General features: G+C 36.6%; 1 pseudogene; it reads left to right on the top strand.

Annotated features, from left to right (window-relative positions):
- The first annotated feature begins 23,245 nt into the window (after positions 1-23,245).
- LOC112470774 lies at positions 23,246-23,364 on the top strand (annotated as a pseudogene).
- The last annotated feature ends 254 nt before the right edge of the window (positions 23,365-23,618 follow it).

The raw sequence follows: 23,618 nt of genomic DNA, 5'->3' as shown, positions 1-23,618 counted from the left end.
TCGAAAATGGTTCCCTATAAGTCCCTGGTGCCCTCTGCGTGCAGTCAAATCGGTACTGGTGCTCAGAGAGAGCAGATCTGTCACCGTGAAAATCCACTCGTGGACACAGCCCCTTTAAGAGGCTTCTGCCGCTGCCATTGCCACTGCCGCAGCCTCCGTCTCACTCAGCCACTTGAGATCAGGTCGCCCCACATCCTCGCCCCATCCTACTTTCTGCCGTTGCACAGTGCTTTCTTTGATTTCTCCCTAGTTGTATGGCTTGTTCATCTAGATCCCAGGTGATTTTTCTTTGCTGTTGCTCCTTGTTTCTGTCACAACTTTGATCTGGTCGCCAGAGGGATGAATAGAGCCTCTATCATCTATGCCATTTTTTTCTCCCCTCTCCATTGACATTTGACAAAATCCAACATCCTCTCATGATAAAATAAAAAAAGACTCAGAAAACCACAAATAGAAGGGAACTTTCTCAACATGATAATTTATGAAAAACCCACAGCTAACATGCTACTCAGTGATGAAAAGACTGAAAGATTTCCCTCTAAGACCAGAAATGAGAGAAGAATGCTCTTTGACCACTGCTCTTCAAAATTGTCCTGAAGTTCTAGTTAGAGCAATTAAACAAGAAAAAGAAATAAAAGCCATCCAAATTAGAAAGGAAGAAGTGAAATATCTCTGTTTGCAGATGACGTTATTCTATATATGGAAAAATCCCAAAGAATACACAAGAAAACTACTAGCTCTAATAAATGAATTTACCAAAGTTGCAGGATAGATGATTAACACTCAAAATTATCAGCTGTATTTCTACACACCATCAATAAACAATTCAAAATGGAAATTAAGGAAACAATTCAATTTATAATAGTATCTAAAAGAATTTTGTTATTTGAATTTTACTTCAATTTTTTAAAAAGCGAAGAAAGGCAAAAATAAGGAAATCTGAATAAACTATGGACCGAGTTAATAAAACTGTACGAATACTGTACGAATACTGTTTCCTCAATTGTAACAAATGTACCATACTAATGTAAGATGTTAATAATAGGGAAAACTGTGTGGTGGGGGTAGAGTGAGGCTGGGTGATGTATGCAAACTTTCTGTAGTGTTTGCTCAATTTTTCTATAAATCTAATACTGTTCTAAAAAATAAAGTCTAATAACAATAACTCTTCGATCAAAGAGGACATAAAATTGCAATTAAAACCCATAAAATAATGATAATGTAAAAGTGATATCAAACTGAATCTAGAAGAAATAGAAAATCTGAACAAACCTATAACAAATAAAGAAATTGAATCAGTAATCAAAAATTCCCAACAAAGAAAAGCTCAGGACCAGATGGCTTCATTAATGAATTCTATCGAACACTTAGAGAATAGCTATCACCAATCCTTCTCAAACTCTTGAAAAATAGGGGAAGGAAACATACTTCCTAAGTCATTCTTTGAAGCCAGGATTAATGTGATACCAAAGCCAGACAAAGACACCGCAAGAAAAGAAAACTAAAAATGCAGTTAAAATGTGTACTCAGAAAAAATTTGTAGACTTAAATACTTTCATTACAAAACAAGAAAGAATAAAAATAAATGAACTAAGCATTCAACTCAAAAACTGAGAAAAAGAAAAGTAAAATATTTTAAAATGTCATTAAGAAATATTAATAAAGATGAGAACAAAAATTTTTTAAAAGAATTAACCATAAAAGTGATACATGTAAGAAATTAACTCTTTGACATATCCGATCAGGAAAAAAAAGAGAGAGAAAACATAAATGCACAAAATTAAAAAAAAAAGGTTTTTCACATAGTTATGAAGATTATAAAAAAGTACAAGAGAATACTATGTACGCTAATACTTTTGAAAATCTTGATGAAAAGGATCATTTATAAACAAAATGAATAACCTAAACTGTATGAAAAAAATAGCAAAAATTCAGAACAGATCGACAACAGAAAACATTAGAAAAATTTTGAAGAATTATTTCAAAAAGTGAGTGCCCAAAATGAGCAGTGTTAAACTTTGTTCTTTAAACATTTCAAGGAGCAAATAACGCCCATTAAACTTTTTTAGATTATGGAAAATTTTGATATTTTTATCAGAAAATAAAAATACAGATTAATTTCACTTATGAATATGAAAGTAAAAATTCTCAGTAAATTACAGACATTTCTTTTTCTGCATATGTATCCTTAATATAAATTAGTATAAGATTAATTAATTTAGACACACATTTTGCATACCACTGTTCGTTGTAACTAAATTGTGATCTGCAACTAGCACTGTCATAATAGGGGAAAAAGCTTTTTGAACAAAGTATAAGAACAGCTGCTTTGTTTCCGTATCAGGTTACTCTGCCTGGACAGGGTTCCTTGCCTATGTCACATTGTTTTCATTCTTTTCTGTTAATATGAATTGTGACTTGAATTGTGAAGCCGAAATAATAGAAGACAGGCATCTAAGCATGTGGATTGAAGAGAAAATAAGGAAATGTATAGGTTTGGTTTGGTTTGTTTTCATCAACCAACTTATTATTTTAACCAGAGCATAAACAAAATATACTTTATAACTATAAACCTACCTTTATTACTGAGACGTTATTTTTGATATAGAAATCATGTCTATACTGTATTTTTAGAAAATGCAATTACTGTATTGCGTAACAGCAGAACGCTATATAATTTAAAGCAGAAAACTGTACAGTTGTCTCTAATGATACCGAAAAGACAGTAAATATAGTTTAACATGAAATCTTGATACACCTTTAGTAAACTAGGGTTAGAAGTACATTTGGTAGTTATTTGGTTTTTATGATAAATTTATTTATCTGAAACCAACAGCAAATGTTATCCTTAATGTTAACCGCTAGGGAAATCCCCACTGAGGTAAGAACAAGACAAAGTTGGCTGCTATCTTCTCTTTTATTAAACACTGTTTTACAAGTTCTAGCCAATGTGGTGAGAAGGAAAAAAAGAGGAGAAAAATTATATTTTTCCTGTCTAGGCATCACGTGTGAATTACCTAAAATAATTTAGAACAAATAAAGAATCAATACAATGGTGGATGCAAGATAAAGTTATAAAATCAAGAATTTCCCTAAATGCCAGCAATATTTAGTAGGAAATACAGTGGAAAGAATGTCTATATTAAATAACACACACAAAGAAGATAAAACAAGGAATACTGAAATACATTTGACAATAAACAAAAAACCTATATATTTCCTGAGCCCTTAAATACGTGGAGAGAAAGAATGTTTGCTGACAAGAAGTTTCTCTACTACAAGAACAACCATTTCCCTCAAATTAGTGCATAAGTTTCATGAAATTCCAACCAGAACTTTTTTGGAGGAATTTAACAGATTTATTTAAATTTTCCAGTCGGCCATCTCTTTCATGGTAACAGATGTTTAAGAGAAATAACTGGATGTTACTGCTAGCAGGAACCTCAGTCAGGTTGGATCTGATATACAGCCTGCATCCCCCCGCACCCCACTCCTGCATGGAGGCAGACTCATGTGTAGTTTTACCTGAGCACAGGGATTGAGGAGATGGGGTGGATGAGTGAGGAGAAAGCAGACCTAGGACTGAATTACTTCTAAGCTTCTATGAATGACTTGGCTGCTCTGTGACCTTGGCTAAGTCATCTCCTCGCCCCGCTGCCACAACATTTTGCATTTGGATAAGGCATCTCAAAATACTGTTTTAATGTTGTAAGAAGGCAGGGCAGTGTTAACAGAGAGCTATGAAAAAAGAAGTGATGTGAATTCATGTTTAAGCCTTATCTTTGCCACTAGCTGGAAGGCCCTGTGACTGTTTTCCTCCAGCATACATTCAATAAATGGCAGCTACTAATATAATAATTGTGATAATGATTCTTGATATTTAATCAACACTTCCTAGGATTATCCTTAAGAAAATCTTTAAGAAAATACTACACAATCTTTAGTATTCATTTTTGATTGTGAACATAAAAGCCAATTGGTAATAGAATAAGACTAGATTATTCTAATTGTGTAAGTTTAAAGGTTTCAAGATAGGATATGCAAAGGTGTCTACAGGTTAATATTTTACTGTAAAGATATATTCATTAATATGTGTTTCATAGGAAGTGGAAAAATACTAAACTTGAGTTAATGTTTGAATAGATGCACTGGATCAGACCAAAATTGATCTTTAAGATTTTAGCCAAAAATAAACATAATATCTACAGTTTTAGTGTACTTTTCAATCTAGTAAGCTATATAGAAATTAACTTATGCTAAATACATATATTTTAAAAGTGTTAACATTATGTTATAAAAACCACTTATTAGAGAAGACTCATATTCCAGATATAAACTTAAAAAAAATCATTTCAAGTAAAGACACAACTTCTGTCTTAAAAGTTGAGAAGAATGTAAAAAGATCACAGAATCTTAAATTTTCCTTTAGTCTTAGCTGGGACTCCACTTTTTTAAGGTCAAATTTCCAACTATCACAGTGAATACAAAGACATTATTGAATCATGTCATAAATTACTCACTTAGCAGAAGCAAGAGAAGAACAAATCAGCAACACTTTAGTTTAAGACATCCAGGAAACCTTGTTAGGCTGAGAATCGGTAGGAACTACTGAAGTTTTGGTTACCTCTTCTCCATACAAGTCTTCCTTCACAAACTATTTCTCTTTTAAAGATGTAGGCGATTACAAGGTCTGGAAGCTTTATCTACAGCTCTAGCAATGCCACTCAAAACTCCCTGAGCTCTCCCTTGTGTTGAACTGGGAACTTCCACTGAGAAATCCCCTGACTTGAAGACTTCCTTATTTGTAGCTATCAACAGCCAATCATGGCAAGACATTGAAATGAAGCAAAGACTACCAGAAAATGTTCTGTAAACCACCCGTGACTGTAACTCTGACTTCCTTTTGAAGCAAAGTTACTTTACTTAAATACTTAAGGCATTTTAACAAAAATCCAGAAATCATAATCACAATAATATTTTTGGATTAAGCACATATTCATGTGAGAAATGTAAAGGTAAGTTTATTTGATGGCTTTTTTTTTTTTTTTTTTTAGCTTTTTAGACGTTACTCTCCCCCTCCCCCAAATAGTCTATTTATAAACCTAAGACAAAGACTAGATTCGAGTGTAGTTGTCTTTGCTTCATGGGCTACAGATGTCACTTGAATAAAGCCTTTTAATAAAAATGTTTATGCTGGATTCTAGAGCCTGACCACAGGTACTTGGAAGAGAGGTGAAGATGCTCTTAAGAAAGCTTTTCTCTTTGGGAACCGAGGTTCATGTGGATAAGGGTATGTTCCAGCACACTGGGCAAGTGCTTTACAAATGCATGTATTCTTTTCAGACTACTTGGAGCAAAATATAAAGTATTATGTGCAAATGGAAGTCAGCATACATACCACAGACTTTTTTGTTATAAAATTTTAGCTGGAAATATCCTTAGTCACCATTTGTTCCATTTCCTTTTTATTCAGATGAGGAAACAGAAGAGGGTAAATGCTCAAAGTCACAAAGAAAGTTAAAGGCAAAATTAAAATTAAAGTCTGAATTTTTGAATCCAAGTGCATTTCTTTTTTTGCTGTACTATACTCTCAGTGTATCAAGTTATTAAACAGGAAAAAGAATGTAACTAAAGAAAAGATTGAGTCTCCTAGTTCAATTTCTACATTCTGTAGATGAGGAGTCTGAGACCTTACTCAAAGTTCACAGTAGGTAAAAGGATTAGAATTTAGAAATTCTGAATCTCAGTCTAGTTTCTTTCCTACTTTAAAACACTGCCCTCTCTTAAATTAGATATTTCTACTTATGATAAAATTATTCTATAAAAGGAAATAATTTTAAAAGTGTTTAAAATAGTAAATAAGCTTATGATTAAAAACATTCTACTTACTCACCTGACATGTGAAGAATTAATTTCCTTCAGTGCTTTGTGTCTTATATGTATCTTACTGACATCAAACATGAAATTTTCTAGTGTGCAACAGAAAAATAAAGCCCAACTAATATTGTAAATATAGCAAAACAAAACAAAAATTGAGAGAGCTACTGGTGAAAGAAAAACATTCTTCTCAAGAGTTTACACTTTTGAATGAACAGAATTTTAAAAACACAGCTCTTTAAAAAAGCGGTGCTGATGTCTGAACTGGGAAATGCCCTTTTGGTCTCTCCATCTGCGCCCCTTCCCTCTTCTATTTGCTTTGGCATGTGAGCTTGGCTGATGCCCACGCTCCATTGGGATTGGCTAGTCCTGGGTATTTGGCCTCAACCTAGAGGGTCACTGCTTGCAAGAGGGTTCTCAGGCCAGGACAGAGAAGCTATAGTTAGAAATCTTTTTGAGGAAATTCTGTCTGAATGCACGGAATTTAAATCCAGTGCCACCAACCAGTTCTGGCTCTTGCCAAAACATGTGAGGCAGATGGAAGTTTTTATCCTTGTTGTATCTATTCCCTCCCCCTCCTTTATCCTCTTTAGAGTCATAAACCATGTGACTAAGGCAGATAGAAGTGCAGGGATTCCTACAGTGGAAGTAGGTGTAAACTGGCACCAAGCTAGAACTGGCAAGAGTTAAAGTGAAGTGACTAGGGTAGGAGGAGACTTGGGGAGAGTGCTGCAAGCCTAAATTAGAGGATGGGAGGCAAAAGTTAGGTCACCATTCAGGCAGAGGTGAATGGCCAAGGGGTTGCCAATCAAAGAACAAAAGATTACCATCATGGGCAGCAGGGTTTTCAGGGCAGGTTTGGTTATAGGCCTCCCTAAGAAGAATCCCTGGAAAGCAAAGTCTTCCCTGGGGACAGTGGAGGGCAAGAAAGCCAGGGCTCTTAATTGCTTACTGGGATTCAGGGATGGGGTTTCTCCTTCAGGAGGGAACCCAAGTACATGCAACTTAGGCCAAGAAGTTAATTAGGCAGCCAGGCTGCATGGAGTGGGTGATAATCACACAGGATGAATCCATGTTCCAGACATTGTATTTGTAGGAGCAGCAGACTGTACTGGGTGAGTAGTTTGATATCACAAATTTGCAAGCTAACGTAAATTTACGCCAAAGTATCGCTTCTTCGTTGGGGATACTTGAATTTTATGTCTTAGGTATAAATTTAAAGGTGTCCTCATTTAATGGAATTTCTGGCCAGGGAATGAGAGAAGGGGATTTGGTGGAAGTAGGCATAGGGTAAGGAAGGGAAAATGTCTTTACTCTTTATAATTCTTCTACTTAGGGTGTAACCTAAGTTAATGACTGGCTTTATATCAGTAGGAACATGTAATTAGCATGCTGGCTCAATCAATTATTTATTCAAGAAACATTTATTTCCCGTTATGTGTTAGGTTCTATGCTTGATGTAGGGATTATTAAAATGCTTTTTCTTACCTTTGAGGAGCTCATGATATTGAGAAAGAGACAGACTTGCAACAATGTTTTGCTGTGACCATTGCCAAAAACAAGAGCAGAGATATATGCAAGGTGCTGTGTGGGCAGAGAGGCAGTTCTCAGCTGGAGTGACTCATGAAGAGATGCCTAGACATCCAGGAGCTGAACAAGCAAAATGATCAAGGATTAAACATTTATTTTATACCTTCTTATATATTCTCGGTAGATTCACTCTGATTTCTTTTAGGCTAAACGTGTGGCTTTTTGTTCATTTCTATAGCTTTATGAATAAAAATTTTCTAAAAATCTTAATTTCCTTTTTTAACATTGTAGAAGATTATTTATATTCTTGATGATAGATAGACACTGTTTCAGTGTTCTTGGCATCTATTCTTAAAAAACAAATCTGTGAGGTACACAGATAGCCTGAGCAGTTAAGAAGTACCTTAGGCCTATTATTTTTGAGACTAGGAATAAAAGTAGCATCCTGGTTTCCCCAGCATTCTGCCATCCTCAATATATGATGGCTACTTATATTTGGCTATTAAAAGAAAAGAGAACACTTAGTGATATATGATGAAAAGAAGGTTAATAGAACTAAAATTCAAAAATATCTTGACGAACTCATGTTATAGGCTGCTGCCAACATGAAATTTAACAGGAGTAATTATAAAGTTGTCACTCCCATCCTACATCCTACACCATTCTACAACCATCCCACAACCATCTACCATCCTACAAACAAACAAAAAGTAGGAAAATATTGCATAAGCCCAGAAAGGGTTGATGAGAAGCAATTTAGTAGTAGTTATACAAAAATGACTTAAGAGTTTTGCCTGAGGTGGTAATATGGGATGTTAAAAATTCCAAAATTAATTGGAACTTAAAATTCCCTCTAGAACGAGGAAAACTGTAATCCTACTTTTAGACCCTCTTTCTGGGTACCACACTTTAAGAAGACCACAGACAAACTAGTTATTAAATACTCATCTATATTACATGTATGTGATTGCAGGAATGGAGGATGTTTAGCTTAGAGAAAATGAGAAGAAATAACAGTATTCAGATATCGATTACATTCTATATTGTTAAAAGGAGGACCTCAGATCTAAAAGGAAACTAAAAGGAAAACAAGTTTTGGTTCACTATAGAAAGATCAGCATTCCACTATTAAGGACAATAGTAAGTCGCCTTGTGAGGTAATGACATCCATGTTCCCAGGAAAAATCAAGTATAAGATAAATGACCACTGCTTAGGAATGTTGAAAGAGTATTAACATCTCAGATGAAATAATAATGACTAATCCTAATTAACGTTTACTGTGATCCCGGAACAATTCTAAGTACTTTATACGTATCACTTCATTTAATCCTTATAAGTACCCTTTGAGGACTGTGCTCTTTTGTAGATGCAAAAACTGAGGCAGAAAGAAGCTAACTAACTTAACCAAGTACATGTAGGCAGTCAGTGGAAATCCAGGCATCTGTCTCCAAACAACACGCCTCTAACAATGTGCAGGTGGGATGTCTGTCACAGTGTGCTCTATCAAATACAGATTCTCTCATTTACTGAGAGCATGGAATTTTAGAGAAGATGAAAAGAAATTCAGATGTTTATTCTATCACTTATGCCAGATTTTGAAAGCTTACAGCCTATCAAGAAGTTAGTGAACTGAGAGTATGCCACCACTAATACCTGCTCAACATCTATCAGTTTGGTATTAGGACGGGTGTGTAAGAATATTATGATTGGAGACAGTGAGAGGGTGGGAAAGGAAAAAGAGAAGTGGTGTAGACATGGGGCCTATGTTGAGAAGAGGAGGAGGGAACTATACTTCCTGCCATTCCTCAAATGCCAATTTAGGAAAATAGGGCAGCCTTGGAGCACGTTCAATGCTATAAGTTAAGGAAGATGACAGTGCACATTTTGTTTATGTGGATTTACTTACCTTTCAATTTTTTCCTTTTCAACCTGTTATGTATAGCTTAGAAAGTTGCATTAAAAAACACACACACACACACAACATGATGCTTTCTTAAGGGTACAAGGTGAACTATCTAAGGCTCCATAAAAAATTTCTGTAAGTTGACAGAATTTCATCAGGGAATGAAGGTACCTCACCATAGAAAGGTATGCTTCAGGTACTATGCATTCTTTTTCTTTTAGTGGCCAAGGTAGCGATACATTTAGTTTATTGACAAATAGCCCTTTTATTTTGATTTATGAACTAGGATTTCTCCTGTGTAAGGTTAATGAGAAACACCAACCAAAAGAATGAGTCTCACAGGCATTTTCTTTGTAAACTGTGAAACCCAGGAAAGTGGTTTAGATATTGGAATAAAGAAAATAGAAATTACTTGGCTTCTTCACAGAGGTTCAGAATTTATAAATGGTAGAAAACAAATCTGCATTACCTAAAACATTTTTTTTGGATTTATAAATTCATGAAATTGAAATTGCTGTGAGATGGTTAAGGTCATCAATAATTTTCTATGTGAGTACACACAATATAGTAATTTAGTCCTGATACGGTTTCTCATATTAGTAGGATTAATAGTTCATACTTGTAATTCTCTATAAATGATGAGAGAACATGTGAGCCCATATAGCAATGACAGCAAGAGGTAAATTAGAGAGAGGAAAAAAGAAGGAACTAGAGAAAGGATAATCCATAAATTCTGAGTTTTTCTATGACTTTAATAAAATAAGTCAGACTTTCAACAAGATCTGACCTTTGAAAACTGTTTAGCTTAACTCTGGGGGTGGTGGGGGGTGGGATGGGGGAGGTGGTTGGGAAGTTTGAGTAGCTGAAGCTCACAGAGAGATTTCAGGGTTCCTTTTGTGTTATTTATTCTTCGGTTTACCACTTAAGTTTCCTTTTAATTTGATCATATTTGGAGGGATGACAAAGTTTTCATGAAAGATTCAGTAAACATTCATTACAAGTGAAATCATAAGCTATTGTTTGAGGGAGAAAAATTGAGGTCGTGCTAGAAGTGTAATAATTGCACGCACACGTGTGTGTGTGTGTGTGTGTATGCTATTCTTTAGATAACCTGGATCGAATCCCTTCACTTCAAAGGGCAAGAAACTGAGACTCGAGAGAGAGATTTTCTTAATATCAAATAGCTGATTGATGGTGTCGATAGATTTCCACTGGCATTAGAGAGCCTACCTCCAAAGTATCGATCATCTCTGACTTTATAATTTGAGAACAATGTTAAGGTTTGGAAGCTAAGGGGTTGAGGGCGGTGATTGAATTTTTTCTAATTACTCTATTGTGAAAGGCCTGTCTCTTTCCTTGTCATCAGGTTTCAGATTTTATAATTTGAGGATGCCGTTAAGATTTGGAAGCTGAGTATGGTGTGATCGGAGAATTTTTTTAATTACTCTGTTGGCGAAAGGCCTGTCTCTTCCCTTGTCATTGGGTTTCAGATTTTAAAATGTTGTTTGAATGAAAATAAAGAACCTAGGAACACCTCTTTACCATGTCATTCCGTATTCATCAATTGTTCTATGTTGATTGCCTCTTGGAAGAGGGCACCACAGAAGCAAGCATATCAGGGGAATTAAAAATCACCTCCGTTGAGAGGCAGTCTAGCAAAAAGGGTTAGGCACACAGGTGCTGGAGCCATATTGCCTAGCTTCCAAATCCTGACTCCATTCTTGAATAGCTCCTTGCCTAAATCTTATGGTAGTTTGAAGACTGAATAGGTAAGTATATGTAAAGCATTTAAAACACCGAGCACATGGTGAGGCTATATAAGAAGTTTTTTGTTGTTGTTCTTTATTCCTTGTTATATTTTTAGTCACTGTCTCTTTAAAATCATAATGTGACTTTATATAAAGTATTGCAGAAAAACTAGAGAGAGGGAAATTAAATTTTTTAAGCAAAATACTTCCAACTTGGCCTGTTTGTGACCTATTTTGTGCTAATATTTATGCAGAAAGCAAATGTAAAAGCCTAATTAGTCAGCTTCCTTATCCCTTATCCCCCAGATAATTTTAAAAACTAAATAAAGAAGATATTTATTTGGGCACAACAATATTGAAAAATGACAATTGATTAAGGCCTTTGTATATTTAGGTTTGAATTTTTTAGTTTATTTATTTTGCTTTATTCTATTTTTAGTTGCAGGTTTAATATGAGGTTCTATTTATCTAGAATTTGAATGTTCACTACCTTTTTTTTTTCCTATCTTATTTATTGTAACCAAGATATTAGGCTCATTTGCATGGATTACTCTGGCAGAAAGTCAAACTCTCTCTCTGGTTGTTTGTACACTTTGGTTTTTAAACAAATGCTTTGAAGATTTATTCCTAAGGAATGATAATCTTTTCTTCCCCCTCTTATATCAGCCAAAGACCAATCAGGAGATAGATACCACATAGTAATTTGAATAGGGAAAGTTTAATATAAAGAATTGTTAATTATAATAGGTGGTGGTCTATAAAGGGTAAAGATAACTTAAAAGAATGACTTATGGCTCAGAGAAGGTACCCTAGCAAGGAACAAATAGGGAAAAGAACCCTCCCCATTGAGGCTGGGACTAAGGCCACATTGGAAAAGGTATGGCTATAAATGCTTGGATTTAGGAGAATTTTGCTGAGTTGCCTGGGCAGGAACTGATCCACAGATACTGGGTAAGCAGGAAAAACCCTTCCCAAATGCAGGTGGTCCAAGGATGGGAAACTGACTTCTGGGATATCTGTGGGACTGACTGGGAAACTTTCAATAGGGATAGCACAGAAACTTGATGGAGGTGGTTGCCACTGGATGAACCCCACACATGAAGCTGGAAGCCATGAGACAGGAAAAAGAAGCAGCAAATGGAAAATCCAGAATTGGGAACAGAAGCCCTGTTCCTCTTGTAGTATCTTTCCAGTTTCTTACACTGACAAAGCTTTACATCATGTGCACTGCAAAGGAGAAATATTTCAAGCTCCATTTTTTTCAGGGCAGACAACAAAGGATGGCTTTGGAACTGGAAGGCAATACGTTTTTAGCTGGCACACTTTTGAATGTAGGGGACTGATTTTCATACCTTTTTATGCCAGTATTCAAGAGTAGCTTTTGTATTAGTATATCATCTATATTACTTGAAAGTAGGTAAAGCAAGTGTTAACTATAAAATGTCGTTTCAGGTGTGATCCCCACCAAAATTTTGGGCTCCCCAAATCTTCCTTGACTGATGTCTGAAATAGATTAGACCTTTATTTGTAATATAATAGTTCGACCGTTATTAAAATGTAACTATTTCACGAAGGAGAACAATTATACCATTATGGGCCATTCAGCTTAAGGTGACTGAGATTCTAATGCTAACTATTGATGAGAGAAATAAGAAATTTTTAAGGAACTAAAATGGGGGTAGTCACTGAAGAGGAATGTGGTCTAAGAATGAAGAGGCTAGGAGGAGTACAACAGACAGTTTTGTCCTTTTCTCAGTCAGTTCAACTAAACTGATCACATGGAGAAGAGGCGGGAGATAAGGTTCTTAAGAACAAAAGAAATTTACCAGAAATATAGTTGCTGGGAATTTTGTATATGATAGGTGACTTAAATATTTTTAAGTGAAATAATGAATGACTGTAAGATAGTTGAAGATTTAAAGTCCTTGATTGCGTACAACAAACGAGGGGAAAGGTAACTCTATGATGATTAAGATGCCGTCCACTTCTAACATACCAATAATCTGTGATTCTATTTTTTTGCCATGGTTAAATTTCTTACACAGAGCTTGCTTATGAGGGGATGGGACACAGGTGAAAATTGAAAAGGAAATAAAGTGGAGCGGAGGTAAATGTGGGAGAAGGAAGAATGTGCACAAGGATGGTTGCATGCGGGTGGACTGCAAAGAGATGGGCTCTTGCCCAGTGTGGAAGTCTGAGTTTGGGGTTCTTGCGAAGAAAAATAAAGTTATCCAGCTGGGAACAAATACAATGTATTTAGTATTTGATGGCACATTCATTGTAGATATTCTTTTCTTGCATTAAGTGTCTTTTTTTGTTGTTGTTGTTCCATGAAACTTTCCCGTACCATTAGTCAGAAGACTTTCCTGTCTCTTTTGAACTTTTCTAGCACTGAGACTCTGAAACACATGGTTAGCTATATCTTATCTATTCCTTCATTGTTGTAGAATCACTCCAGCACTTTTGAGAGCAGAGGCTATGACTTGCACATAATTTGTACCCTCACAGCACTTAGAAGTGCTGTAGTAGGCATTTAATAATTAATGATATATCTACTACATGAAGGAATATAGGATTAGGGTTTGAGACATGACATTCTCTATTACTACTGAAAAAAATGGCCACACAGGATGAGTTTATATTACTAAAGGAATAATTTCCTATTTGGTATTGTATGTAAAGAAAAACTCCCTATAGTAACAAGACTTTTATTTGAAGAAACAAGAGGCTAAAAGATTTGGGCATTCACTCTTCTCTTGAATTAAGTCCCACACAGAAACTTGAGGAAACTACTCAATTGAATACTTTGGCTCTACCCACATATGAGAATTGTAGTCCAAGTATTAAACAAAGAAACTTTGTGACAATACCCAATACAAGCTAAAGTCATTATCGGCATGACTCTAGTCTTTCTTCCAAGATCCTCAAAGTAATTCAAGGCACAAGATGAGAGAGCCAAAAATAAGTATTACTAAAGAAGATAGAGAAACATACTTATCAAGTAACTTCATCGTGCCAGGTATCATACTAGCTGCTATATACAAATACATTATCTTATTGAACCATTTCAACCACATGATGAAGTACATTTTGTTCTCATTCTATTGATGAGAAAAGAGAGGTGGAGGGTCATATAGCTACTAATGTGGGACCAGGATTTGAATTGAGGCCTGTTTAACTCTGGAGCCCATGTTCTTTTACCACATGACACAATCTCTTTTAGGAAGAGACTTCAGAATGAGTGAAAAATTTACTTACTTAGTTTACTCTAAAAGCAGAGAAAATTTTCATGGGAATTGAATTTGTAGCTTTGAATGAAATTAGCTAGAGTAGAGTTAGGACTAGTCAAAAAAGCTGCCCAGACAAGAACCACAGCTTTAGTTCATCTGGCGGCCCAGAAAGGAAAGGTGTGTTGGTGAAGATTTTCTCCAAATGGGCGCTCCTCGCCAAAGGGAGGGGGACATGATTTGGAAACAGGTGGTGACACAGCTGGAATAGCTTTGGAGCCTCGTAAATTTTTGAAGATAGAAGTACCTTAAATATTTATTTCTTGGGGTTTCCCATTATGTTTTTATTTTTGATTTCTGTCAACTAGAGTAGGCACCTATTGTATACACTTACCTTTCTGAGGCTTATAAGGAAATGATTATTTAATAGTCGAAAGCTCAAATTGGATAGAATAAATTACTCTGTACTACTATATGGGATACAGAGAGGAATAAAACATTATAATCTAATCTAATGAAGAGGAGAGAGAGTAGATGAAGGGAGATCAGTTAAGAATAATTATTTGACTATAAAATTGTCAGAATATGGGGGCTCCTTAAATGTGGGAAACCAAGGAAAGGAAGTTTTTGATGATGCTATTGGGTTTCTAGTTTGGGTAACTGGAAAGTTGGTCTGACAGCCAGTGACTATGAGCAACTATTGTGCCAAGCACCATTCTAGCTGCTGCATAGAAAGCTGTTATTTCATTGAAATTTCTCAACCGCACTAGAACCTAGATAAAAGGTAGAGAGAACCGTAGTGGTGAAGAAAAGATGTTTAGTTTTATAAAAGTGATTTTCAAAAACCAGTAGAGCATTCATGTAGAGAAAGCTAGCAAGTAGTTGGACATGGGGTCTATCAGGACTTCAGTTTACCCACAAAGTCTTAGGATGGTATATACTACCAAGAGTCTGAGGAGAAGGCTTTGACTACAGCTCTGTATCTTAATCACCATTCTTTTTCCAATCTTTTCAACAAATGCTTTCAAACTGAGCTCTCAGAATATTCTCCTTCTTTTCCAGCTACAGAAACAAGATTAAAGCCTTGAAGGTAGTACTCTTGTCTAAACATATGTTTATGTTATTGAGAAAAGTTCACTTATATTATGTAGGGGATAAATTGTTTATTTTTCTGATATGTGATACGATGCAATATGAGGTTACAATATTTCAGACATTATGTGTTAGAAGATTTGAAGATAGAGTTTACTCCTAGTAAGATGGTAAAATTTCTAAAAAGATGCTGAATTGAATTCTAATTTGACTTCCTAGATTAATTTTAAATATGATAAAAGTATGGTTTAGAAGTTTTGTGCAGCTATAAGATAAATAGCACTTAAGAAGCAGAAGGTTTTTTTCTCTTCATTAAGTGGTTTATTAGATATATTAGTTTGCTAGGGCCGCTGTGACAAAATACCACAGGCAGTGTAGCTTAAATCAGAGGTCCCCAACCACCAAGCTGTGGACTGGTACCTGTCTATGGCCTGTTAGGAACCAGGCCTCACAGCAGGAGGTGAGTAGCAGGCAAGCAGTCAAAGCTTCGTCTGTATTTGTAGCCACTCCCCAGCGCTACCATCACCGCCTTAGCTCCACCTCGGATCATCAGGTGTTAGATTCTCATAGGAGCACCAGTCCTTGTGCTCCTATGCTAAAAAGGTTGGGGACTGCTCGCTTAAACAACAAAAATTTTATTTCCTCATAGTTCTGGAGAAATCCTAGAGGACCAAGATCAAGGTGCTGGTAGAGGTGATTTCCTCAGAATCATAGGGTTTGTTTTAGACCTCTCACCTTGGCTCACAGATGGCTGCCTTGTTGCTCCCTCTTCACATGGAGGTCCCACTGTACAGGCATGCCCTTGGTGTCTCTTTGTGTGTTAACATTTCTTCTTTAATTTTAACTAATTAATTAATTAATGGTGACATTGCTTAATGAAATCCAGTAAGTTTCAGGTGTACAATTTAACAGTAAGGTATATATATATATTGCATTGTGTGTTCACCTTCCATAGTTAGATTTCTTTCTGTCACCACGTATTTGATCCCTTTTACCCTACCTACCTCCCCCTCCCCCTCCCCACTACCCTCTGGTAACCACTAGTCTATTGTCCATGTCCATGAGTCTCAGTTTGTTTGTCCCATTTCCTCTTTTTTAAGGACACCAGTCAGGTTGGACTAGGGTCTACCTTAATGGATTCATTTTAACTTAGTCACCTCTTTAAAGGTCCTATCTTCAAATGCAGTCACATTCTGAGGTACTGGGGCTTAGGACTTCAACCTATAAATTTGGTGGGACACAATTTAGCTCATAACATTACATGAACTGAACTTGGCATGGTACAAGCAGAAAGCAACATAGTTTATTTTCTCACCATTGCCTTTTACCTGTGCTATTTGTATTTCCCCTTGACCCTTGATGGAGTCTAGGTAAATTCCAAAATATCTCGTTTCTTTGCTATTTTTAATGTATGGTCTTATTTAAAGTTTTAAAAGTCTTGTTCTATCTAAATAAGTACTAATTTTTCTCCCAGTATGGGCCAGACTTGGGATCAGAATCTGCAATGAGCGAAGGAGAAAAAAGGGGCATGGCAGGCCTCTTCATTCTTTTCCCGTCTTACTCTTTCGCTCTCTGATCCCCATCTCACTATGTTATCTCTGTGTCTTGCAGACATGGGTGTGGGATAGTGTGCACTGAGGAGAGGTGTCGGACAGAAGATGTGCTACTGGTTGGCTGGAGTGTTAATCTGACTTAGGAGGCCTCTGCATAGGGCAGGTGCCCAATTGTTTGTGAGACTCTTGTCCTGTCCTTGGCGTGAACAATGCACTCTGTGACTTCTCACTATTGCTCCTCAGTTCCTGTTGCAACAGTATCTCCTACACAGACTCTTTGTTTTGGGATCTTGACTTAGACTTGTTTCCCTCCTATGGCGTCCACTCGGACCGCCAGAAAACTTGTGTCATTGCTCTGCTCAACTGAGAAGTGTGGGTCACTTCAACAACCCTCTCTCCTTGCTCTGTTTTCAAGGTCAAGTCCAGTTAAGAGTCTCTGTACCCCACTCACTTTTGTGGACACAGGACTGGCTCCCTCTCCCTGTTATTTGGCTGCACGGATTGTGTATTTGTGACTATTCTCCAAGATTCTACAATGAGACGGGTAAAGAAAATACCTTATACTCTGATTACTCTTTCTGAACAACTCCTCTATTATAATCTTGCTGGGATTCATCACCTCGCTTCTTTTTATTTTTTTTTGGTTGAATTTCTGGATCACTTTTTTGGGTGACCCCTGAGCAAAGTTGTGGATAACATGAGCTCTTAACACTGTTCTCTGCTCTAGGGCTTCAGATAAAAATCAGAGGCAACAAGAATAAGTCTACTTATATTGTTATACACATCAGTAATTTTATTATTGAAATAATTTAAACACAAAGTTTCGATCAGGATATATCTATGAACAGAACAAGATGACTTAATTTATGGAGTTGTTTTCTCTACGTATTGCTTCAGTCAATATGGTCGGACCAGTTCGGTGTGCAGAATTAGTCTCAGTGACTTTCATTGTTCTTTCAGGGTGGTTCCTACAGACAGGCAAATGGGTAGACTGAGCAAATGGGAGTTATTTGTAGGCAAGAGCTGACAGAGAAGATTTCCAAGAGGTAGATTTAAGGTCTCTCCGCCTTCTTTCCCAGAAAGCCTGAATCAAGGCCCTTCACTTCGCATTTGACTATCTCTGGTCTTCTGTGTTCCCGATCCCCAAATAATGACCTAATTCTGATCTACTGTATTACTAACTTGGAGTTAGTCACCAGACTCCAACAGCCTGTGTTTCTGTGCTATTTCTGCTTTATTTAGGTTTCATTGATCATATTTCCAATTCGGGCCTGATTTGTACTCCTCCTTGCTTGAGTTCTGGTATCGGTGTCCTTGAATTTGCTTCGCTGTGATTCATCATGATTCAGAGGAAGAAGGATCCTGCCATTGCTTCCATAGCTAGCTGACTAATAAAGATTTCAAAAGTTAATATATCTCTAATTGCAAAAGTCTTTTCTTCAATTTCACCTAATGTTATTGAAGCAACTTTTAAAACATGGGAGAAAGCATAGTTTTGCCTTCTTTTCAGAACCAACACAACATCTTAAAAACAGTGGCAGAATTAAATCCTGACAGAGACTCAGACACTTGTTCCTTTTCTAGGTACTTGTACTGTGTGGGCAGCTCATAGATAGGCTTATAAATGCAGCACATTCAGTGTAAATCAGTCTGTGGCAACTTGATGGAAATCAGAGATTCATATTCTGGAAGAAGCGAAAAAAAGGAAAAGTTCTTTTTGTCCAAGGCTGGCATTTCCTCAATAGATTGGAGAAAAGATTGCCACAACTTGGACTTCCTATCATAATGGACCAGCAGGTAGGAGAAGGAAGCTGAGATGGAACAAATGGAAATAGAAACTGGCCTTCCAAGGACAGCTGGGTGTCTACTGCACAGAGCACAAAAAGCATAATATGTGCAGGAGTAATTAGCAAATACTGATTTTCAAGGTTGATTTAAATTCATTCCCTGAGCAAAGCCGTTAGTTCTTATTGTTGATGAGGAAAACATTACCTGCTGCCAAAAGTTCCAGTTACTTAAGCCTGTAGTACTCAAAGGAGCGTGTTCAGACTGTTGTCTATGATAAAGTTTTCATGTAAAATGAAATGACAAGAATAATGCAGTGATTTTTTCCCTCTAAAGCTAAATTTATTCATTTTAAAGAACTGCTCTTTATTCTGAGATTAGTTTCCTCCTACTTTTTTGGTATTAATATGTGATTTTTAAAAATAAAACAACAGTGTTAGTTATTTGATCTTATATCTTCGCTTAGCAAATTAAGGATCAACAACCTTGCACTGGTCCCCAAAATATTTTTGAAAATATTACTAGTTCATAAAATCCAAACATTTTGGAACTTCTGATGTAAGCCACACACTGTACAGTGATACACCAATTGACAAAGAACACAGGGAAGCTAATCAGGAACAGACCATGTTCTTTGGATGGTTGCAAACAGATTGTGGAACAAGAGTGGCATCAAATTCCAGCCCCAGAAGCTGAGTCCAATGTAAATGTCACCTATGGGTTTTCTATCAATGCTACTTCCGAGTGTCATTTGAAAATGTCGTTTTATTATTAAAAGTATATCAAGAAGCTCAAGGATTTCTTGAGAAGTATCCATAAAGCACCCATTATAATTACATAGTTACAGATAAAGTGAATATTTAATGTTACCTTAAGTGTGTGAACACTTAAACATTTTCGTTTATTATCATTGGAGGTTGGTGTCACAATGAAAGGGATGCTATTAAATTGCCTGGTCAAGCTGAATCAAAACTCCCTGAAGGAAATGCTCCTACTTGGAGCTGGTTGTTTTCTCCTTTGAGCTCTCATTGTATCCATATCAAGGATGCCAGTGTTGAGTATTAGGTAGGTTGCTATGTTGGGAAGGATTCTTAGGCTAACTAGGAGCCCAAAGAGAAAGAATGTTATGAATGGTCATTGATATCTGCCAAGGGCTCCAGAGAGAAGATAGTAGGACATATTTGTGGTGGTTGTGTATTTGCCATCTAAAGTCAATACTTTTATTTGATACTCGGCATATGCTGCTCCAATGTAGTTATCAGTCTATTTATACAGGAAACTCTCCCTTTTCACGATAGTGCTTCCTATGAACTGAGTAATAAAATTGATTGTGATTTTCCATAGGGGTAATGCCATAATTTTGGGATGCATTTCCACCAAAGACTAGGCATTGAATATACCAAAAATGGCAGAGAATGTCTCACAGAAGAAAAAAGGGCCTTAAACAGTAGAGTTATGTTCTGCCCTAGAATTTAGAGATGAAAAAGACCACCTATGTTTTTGCTAACTAAGCGTGGTTGGCATATTAGCAGCATCGGCACCATCGGATTATTATAAATGCAGAATTTCAGGGCCCTGCTTCTGCATTTCTCAACCTAAAACTGATAAATCTGCATTTTAACAAAATCCCTAAGCGATTCTTGCTCTCTCTAGGAAATCAGGACCTGCAGGACTAGCAGACAGAAGAAGTCTATTATAACCACAATATGGGTTGTGGGATACATTATTAGCACAAGACTAGAAGAAAAGCCCAGTGTTATAGGGACCGGGCCAAGCCAAGTTATCTGAAGGATTGAAAAAAAACAGCTGCATCATAGGAAATGCTGCCAGGCTGGGCCTGGAAAGTCAATGCAAACTCACAGGCTTCTTCCTAGGAAGAGATGATGTGCCCCTTCTAAAATTCCAACCAGTGTCTTGGCTAGAGTTGGCACTCAGAGATTAATCAGTGGAAAGTAGGACTCTGAGGTGTAATAAACAAAAGGAGAAGTAGTCTGTCTTCTCCATCCTGCTTCTCTTGGGCTGCTCATTAAAATCATCTGGGGAGCCTTTGAAACCCTCCAAAGTCTGCGTACCACCTCAGAGAGTCTGATTTAATTGGTCTGAGGTTTGTCCCAAGCATCGGTATTCGAAAAATTTCCCTAGATGATTGTTATGTGCAAACAGCATTGCAAAGTCTGTAATATTTTATTTCTTTAAAGACCTTTAAAATAAAGAACTTCAGAGGAAAAAATAAGTATTTATACTTTATAAAAAAGCAGCTGTACCATAGCATAAATATACGCTATATAAATTAATATGAAAGGTAGAGTAAATATTTAATTGGAAATCTTTTTCTTGTGTTAGAATGTAGAAGGATGAGGGGGACCATGAATCAGAAGATCTGTATATGTTTTTTAAAACTACAAATAAAGTATTGTGTTTTCATTTTATTTAAAATTTCTGTCACAAACAGATACTCAGAAGTGTAAATTGTGATTAAGAATTGGAAGGCCTGGATCTGCTCTGTGGCCTCCTGCTAGCAACTGACCGATTAACCATTGTTGAAGTTGATGAACGTGGGTGAAAGTGAAGAATGGGTGTTAATTAGACTGTCTTGAAGTGGAGCAGCTCCACAAAAGGCTAATCTTGGAAACAAGGAGATTTCTTTTATTACCTTAACACTTAGTTTGCAAATTCCTATGAAGATAACAAGGTAACTTTTATTGGGTGCCTATTCTATGCTGAGATAGGCTTTCTCATTTCATTTTCACAACTACCTTATGAATAGGATATTTTTCAGAGGATAAAGCAGACTAAGAGAGACTAAGTAACTTGGACATATATATACATATATAGTAAATGGCAGATCAGGATTTGAACTCAGGTATGTCTGTCTCCAGGGCCTAGGGTCTTTGTACCGCACACACGCTCTTTCCCCAGAAGGCAGAGGGGACCTTTTAGATCATTTTTTTATATCCATCTATTTCCTACACATGATAGTTGGCTGACAATTATTTCTTTAAGGATGAACAATTGCGTTGATTGTGAGAGGGAAATGTGCACAGCTGTGTTTCACATTGTGTCAGTGGGCTGTGATCTGGTTCCTCTCACTTCTCATTACCTCCCATCATTCTCCTTCTGTGATCTTCAACTATTCCCATCCTAGGATATGCTCCTTTTCTCCCTGCGGAGTTGAAGAACGAAATGCCAGCTTGACTGTTAGACTCTCTATAAATCCTGCAGCCTCTGATTCTGGCCTGGCTGTCTGAAAGGATCAGATTGTCTCAAGCCTGTAGACACCCAAAATAATCCAGTGAGCTGCTGGAGCCTTGATTTGAGTAAAACCCAGGTGGAATTGATATAGAATTGTAACTTTAAACACTCCAATTCAGAGATTAGGCTTAACACTCAGTAGTTAATGTATGGGTTTCTGAAACCCTGTGTATTTCTAAATTACTAATGGGATGGAATAAAGTTGACTGTTCTTAAAGGTTAATTCTGAGGCTGGCTCTTCTCTATAATTTGACGTAATCAAGACTATTTGAATCACTAAAGCTGAGCTTATGGGAAAAATTTTTTGATAACTCCACAAAATGGACACTAAATATTGAATAATTAAAATGAAAGCTGTAATTTTTTTTGGATTTGAACTAGAGAAAGTACTAAAAATGAGCAATTCTATTAAAAAAAAATACTCCAGTGACTGAAGAATTAATAACAGTTGTAAATGGGTTTGGTGATAGAAACAGTCTGATGGTGGTTTGAGACAGCTATATGGGCACATGACTGTCACAAGTTATGGTTTCAGTACTAAATATGGCATGAGCATTTATTAATTGGGTAAGGGTTAGCTAGGTGGGAAATACAGTTTTATAACTGGTCTGAAATTTACTCAAGGCATTACTTTGGAATCTCCCCACCTCCAATTTAATGTTTGACTGATTTCCTCTTCACTCCAGAGTTTAGATGAAACGATAATGATGATAATAATGTTAATGATTCATTAGGTACACAACTCTCTTAGGTATTGTTAGGCACTTATATACATTAGCTCTGAAGTTAAAGCTCATAAAGAGAGAGGACTTGTGGGTACATAGTGCCAGCTTACATCTTTTACTCCATATCCTGAAGGAGCTGTGCTATTTTCAGAGACACCAGCCTCACTATTATTGAGTTTCCTTGAAATTGTGCTTGGCAGGACAGATGCTACAGTTGAGGATTATTTTCTTTAAGTCAGGGAAATATGTACAAGTCATACTCTGTTCAAGAGTCTGTGTTTCTGGAAGAAATCGAGCACTAGGAGTAGTATGGGCAGGGTCTGATTCAGCTCCTTCATTTCCCAGTATAGTTAAAAGAGCAGGAAGAGTAAAAGCACTAAGAAAGAGAACAATTCTGTGTTCACAAGTTGTCTGTTATACCAAAGATTTTCCTGGGCAGGCGTTTTTGATGGGTGGGAAAACCATGGAATCAAGGAGCGTTAAAAGTAAACAATCACTAGTTTTTGATGGGTGGGAAAACCATGGAATCAAGGAGCATTAAAAGTAAACAACCTCTAGGGCCATGCCACCCCGAACAAGCCGGATCCTGTCTGATCTCAGAAGCTAAGCAGGGTCGGGCCTGGTTAGTACTTGGATGGGAGACGACCTAGGAAGACCATGTGCTGTAGATGTAAAAAATAAATAAATAAATAAAAATAAACAATCATATAACAGGTTTCTTCTTCCAGGAAAAATGTATACACCCTTCCTGGTGTTACATCAACTAAAGAGCAGATCTGTTGCGGAAAATTCTGGCTGGATATTGACTTCCACTCAACCCCTTGCCTGAACTCTTATGTAGTGCACCTCCTGAACAACCTTTCATGGTATCTCTGATACAAGATTTTATTTTATTAATGTTATTTTACTGCTTATAAAATAAGGA

The sequence above is a fragment of the Pteropus alecto genome, unplaced genomic scaffold, assembly GCF_000325575.1.
Source record: "Pteropus alecto unplaced genomic scaffold, ASM32557v1 scaffold3, whole genome shotgun sequence".
Lineage (NCBI taxonomy): Eukaryota > Metazoa > Chordata > Mammalia > Chiroptera > Pteropodidae > Pteropus > Pteropus alecto.
The sequence above is the reverse complement of the archived record's forward strand: the minus strand, read 5'-3'. Positions and strand labels throughout refer to the sequence as shown.